Here is a 5,936-nt window from a genome sequence, read left to right as displayed (position 1 = left end):
TTAAAATATGGAACTGGGTGAATGCCTTGGAGTCTCCATGGTGTATTTAATATGGAAGACAAAATCCTATGTCTCTTCACTTTAAGTGAAAATTGAGAGAAAGAGAGATAGTACATGTAACTGTTCACATTTTGAGTTATCCAAACATCTATCATTATTATGTATGATGTACATATATATATACTAGTATAAATTAATTGTGTGAGTTCAAATATGATCTCAAGTCCACGTAGGTTTCTCTAGACTCTTTAAAGTCATTGTATGTGTGTAGAGAGGGAAAATTCCCGACCTATCACAAGCTGACACATCATACTACCAAGTCCACAAGATACAGCAAATTACAAGGCGCCACGTACTGCTGCTAGGTTTTGCCATCACTATTCGGATTCCAATAGAAATTTGTCAAGTGTCATTGAAATAAAGGCATGAAACTGCATCAGCACGTGTAATAAAGGCATGAAACTGCATCAGCACGTGTAAGCGATGACACAAGCAACCCTGCACGTGTAAGCGATGACACAAGCAGCCCTGCACGTGTAAGCGATGACGTAAGCAGACCAATCAAGTTGTGACAAGTGTCACCAATCAGACTCCGCCACATGTCGCTCACCTACCCCTAAACTCCTATAAATAGAAGCCTTCCTAAGACATTTAGGAGGACACAGGGACAGAGAGAAGGAAGAAGATATCTTGAGTTTAGAAACCCAGAAGCTCTGCCGGAATCAAACCCCAAAGCCCTTAAGAATTTCAAGAACTTCAACCTCGAATACAGACAACATTCGAAGCAAAATCATCTAAACTACTCGTCCAGATCTCAAAGTTCACTGGAATCAAGCTCAAAAGCCTCCAGAAACCTCAACAAACCATAAATCAACGAAGCTCTATGGAATCAAGCCTCTAAAGCACCGAAGAATTTCCACCACAAACCTTCAAACACGAAGAACACACGAAGAACACAAAGAACGCGAAGAATACGAAGAACAAAGAATTTCTAACAAGCTCATAGCCAGAGATTCATTGTAATTCCGTTTTAAAGATCTTCAATCTATTCCTCAACTAAATTGAAGAATATCTTATGTTCAAATCAAAATCACATTACCATAATTTCAATCAATAAATCTTTCAAGGAGATCGAATCAGAGGATCACTCTTTTGTAATTACAGAGAATTGTACCACATATTTATCAATACAAATTCGTATTTGTGAAACTATTTTACTTGTTTGATTTATTTCTAACTAAGAAATTTAGTCGTCTACAAATTCTGGCACGCCCGGTGGGACCTCTTTGCCTCTCATCTCTTTCTCCTTCAAAAGAAAAGAAATTCGATCTGCTACTAGCTTCAATGGCTTTTAACAAGAATGCTCAAAAATCAGTGATAGATGCTTCCGTTGCGGATGATTATGTTGGCCCAATCACTCGTAGTCGATCCAAAGCTCTTGATCAACCGCAACCCCAATCAACCAAAGAAAGCAAGCTTCATAATATCATCTCTCTAGACTTTCTTGCAAAAAGGAAAGCCACCGCTAAGGATTCATCTGTCTCGAAGGATTTTGAGATCAATGATGAATCATCCTCAACAAAGACCTTTTCTATCAACTCTTCACCCGTGATGAGAAGCCTAAGGAACAAAATACCTTTGACTCATCCTATCTCATCATTTTCTCCATCATATCTAGAGGTCATGCCAGTAATGATGACCAACACCGCTACTGTGGAAGAAAAGATGGCCGAAATGGAACAAAGGGTCACCTTTCTCACAAAAGCACTTGAAGATAAGGATGTCCAAATTGCAACCCTGATGAACAAACTGGAAGTCCAAGATTCGGGTGAATCAAATCCAGACCTTGAACACCCTCCTGGCTTTACCTTGAAGGGAGAAAACGCTAGGGGTGATAAGGGAAAAGGAGGTGAAGGCACTTCTCAACAAGGACATTCCACCTCAATGGCCTCGATATCTGTCCAACAACTGCAGGACATGATAATAAACACCATACGAGCACAATATGGAGGTTCTTCTACACATTCTCTCATATATTCAAAACCTTACACGAAGCGCATTGACAATATGAGAATGCCAAATGGGTATCAACCCCCCAAGTTCTTGCAATTCGATGGCAAGAGAAACCCTAAGCAACACGTTGCGCACTTTGTAGAAACCTGTGAAACCGCAGGGACTCAAGGAGGCCTCTTTGTAAAGCAGTTTGTTCGTTCTCTGAAAGGGAATGCCTTTGATTGGTATACATATCTGGAACCTGAGTCAATTGATAGTTGGGATCAGTTGGAAAGGGAGTTCCTTAACCGGTTTTACAGCACGCGCCGTACGGTAAGCATGATGGAGCTTACCAATACTAAGCAGTGGAAAGACGAACCCGTTGTTGACTACATCAGTCGGTGGCGTTCTTTGAGTTTAGATTATAAGGATAGACTGTTTGAAATATCTGCTGTAGAAATGTGCATCCAAGGCATGCATTGGGGACTTCTGTACATCCTACAAGGGGTAAAGCCCCGAACATTCGAAGAATTGGCAACTCGTGCACATGACATGGAATTGAGTATCTCTTGCCATGAAAATCTGAAACCTCCCGTACCTAAAGAAAAGAAAGAAAGGCGAGAAATAAGGAGAAATGATAGGAATACAAAAAGTAATGTCAAACACTCCATGAATGTCAACCCTGCCCCAGTCAAAATTTCAACGGGAAATGTAAAGACTAACGAGAAGAGGCCTGAGGGAGGCCAACGACGCGAGACGCGTCGCTCATCACTCAAGGAATGGGAGCAAAAGGTGTATCCTTTCCTTGACACTGATATACCCGAAATGCTAGAACAACTGCTCAACTTGAAATTAATTGAATTACCAGAATGCAAACGACCAGAAGAAATAGGAAAGGTTGATGACCCGAACTATTGCAAGTATCATCGCATCATAAGTCATCTGATCCAAAAATGCTTTGTTCTTAAAGAACTCATCATGAAGCTAGCCAAGGAAAGGAAAATCGACTTAGATGTTAATGATGTTGCTCAGTCAAACTTGGTAACATTTGCTTACGGGTCGCCTAGTTGCAAGTCTCCGACTACTAAGCAGAAGGCGAATACCACGTTCATCCGATTTGGTTCTTTGGAACCTGTTCAAGTTCAGCTCTCACAAAAAGTATCTGATTATAACTCAAATGATGATAAAAAGTCAACAATGGATGAGGAAGAGGGTTGGACGTTGGTTACTCTTAAGAGATGGAAGAAGAGACGAGTATTCCCTCTTCATTTGATCACCCAAGAGTCCAGAAGAGCACAAAACCAAATTCAGCCGTAGTCAAGAAGAAAGATTAAGAACGGAAATGTGTGATGATTCTGCACAAAGCCAAAAATTTCGAAGTCTTGTCACATTGGAAGAATTTTTCCCCATAAAATTCTTTCAAAACAAGTCAGCGGAGGCTGTTCACACGGTCTCTCGTTGTGAGGTGGATGAAAAACAGAAAGGTGTTGACCATGGTAGTTCAAATGAGACTTTGTCACCTTTAGAACAACTCAAATCTCAGGTTGATAAAGTGGAACCCTCGCAATCCTCCACCTCACCGAAAGAAGGGATCATCCAAGCTCTTGAAGAGCCAAAGATTTACACTCCTTGTACCAATACACTTCAACAAACACAGGAATGTTTCGCGTGCTCTCCAGACTTGACTTTCACTGACGAGGATCTATTGTTAGGCCTTAAGCCTCACAATCGTCCACTTTATGTCTCTGGTTATGCTCGTGAACAAAAGATTGATCGCATTCTCATTGATGGAGGTTCAGCTATTAATATACTACCAAAAATGACAATGAGACGACTTGGTCTTGCTATGGAGGAATTATCACACAGTCGCTTGGTCATACAAGGTTTTAACCAAGGAGGACAACTTGCCATTGACATGATACACTTGGAGTTAATTATTGGAGAATTGACAAGCAATGTTTTGTTCCATGTCATTGATGCCAAGACAACCTACAACATGTTGTTCGGACGTCCATGGATCCATGGGAACGGAATAGTACCGTCAACTTTGCACCAATGTTTCAAGTATCTTCAAGGTGGAATAAAGAAAGTAGATGCCAACTTGAAGCCTTTTTCTAAAACTGAAGCTCACTTTGCTGACGCGAAGTTTTATGTAGAAGATGATATCCCTAATGAAGTTCTCCCAGTTGAAGTCCCGTCCATGAAAAGCAAGCAGGGTGAAAAGAAGCATGTTAAATTCATCACTAGAAAGGATATTCCTTCCCCAAAGGAAGATCCACAATGTGGGAATAACCAGTCTAGTGAGTCTACTAGCCATTCAGAGAGAGCAGATGAAAGTTCTACGCCTTCCAATAACCCTCCATTCCTCTGTTATGTACCATTGTCACGCCGCAAAAACGGACAATCACCATTTACGGAGTGCCTTCAATCTACAATGGATATGCGAAGACCTCCTACAAAGCTCACGATGAAGGATGTAGCCATATTGAAAGAAAATCATGTAATGCCTTTAACTTCATCCACAAATCCTTTGCCCTCAAAGCCACTACATGGATTCGTGAAGTCTTCACAAAGTCTGACAGAGCATGGTGTTCTACCAAGTAAACGGACGAAAGAATGGTTTGACCCAAAGGCATATAGGCTATTAGCCAAAGCAGGCTATGATTTCTCAAAACAAAGCGGCCTAGGGAAGCTAATTCCAGAAGCTACCGGAGAAAAGATGCACGGTCTTAGTAAAACGCAAGGGAAAATGCGACCTGAAGGGCATGAAATTCCTATCCCAAAGACCGGAATAGGTTATACTCTAGAACCACCGGCTCAAATATGGATCAATAAAAGAAGCAACGCTTCAAGTTCCCAATACATAACAGTAGAGGTTGATGAAAGTCCGAATCAAAGAAAAGATCACTCTTCATCACGCATCTCAGTATTCGATCGCATTAAGGCTTTGTCGTCACGAATTACAGTGTTCGACAGGTTGAATACGACTTGTTTAACGCAAAGTCGACACACTTTTGCGTGTGGATCAGTCTTTAATCGATTGGGGGCAACAAAAAGGTCCATTGATACTTGCTCTGAAAGTTCAATAAACTTTAAGGACCAAAAGGAGGAGAAAGCTAATAATGAGATACGTAGTAGTATTCCTTCACGCATGAAGCGTAACTTTAAGGACCAAAAGTTGCTGTTTCCCAAAGGTGGGTGGTGCCTTCTGTAATTGAAGAAGAAAAAGAAGAAAAGCAAGTCAACGTCATCTCTGTATGCCTTGTCGAAAATAAAGATTGGCGACAAACAATCATTGAGTACCTTCAACATGGAAGACTCCCAGATGATGTACGCCACAAGATTGAAGTTCGGCGAAGGGCTGCTCGATTTATTTACTATAAAGAAACTCTCTTCCGCCGTTCATTTGATGGTTTGTTTCTCCGTTGCTTAGGAGAGGAAGAGACTAAACAAGCCTTAGAAGAAGCTCATTCTGGAATATGTGGTGCACACCAATCAGGTCCTAAGTTACACTACAGGATCAAGCGAATGGGTTACTATTGGCCTACGATGGTGCAAGATTCCATAGAGTATGCTAAGAAGTGCGAAGCTTGTCAATATCATGCAAACTTCATCCATCAGCCACCAGAACCTCTACACCCAACTGTAGCTTCTTGGCCTTTTGATGCATGGGGGCTTGACGCAATAGGACCATTACCAAAATCATCTGGCGGCCATTTGTACATCTTGGCTGCAACTTATTACTTCTCGAAATGGGCAGAAGCTGTGCCTCTTAGGGAAGTAAAGAAAGAGACTGTGGTCAATTTTATCCGAACTCACTTGATCTATCGGTATGGTGTCCCTCGATATATCATAACCGATAATGGCAAATCGTTTCAGAATAGGTTGATGACAGAGTTGTGCGAGAAATTTGCATTCAAATAGTACAATTCTTCTATGTACAA

This window comes from Castanea sativa, chromosome 12 (genome assembly GCF_040712315.1).
Source record: "Castanea sativa cultivar Marrone di Chiusa Pesio chromosome 12, ASM4071231v1".
Classification (NCBI taxonomy): domain Eukaryota; kingdom Viridiplantae; phylum Streptophyta; class Magnoliopsida; order Fagales; family Fagaceae; genus Castanea; species Castanea sativa.
This window is presented reverse-complemented; position numbering follows the sequence as displayed.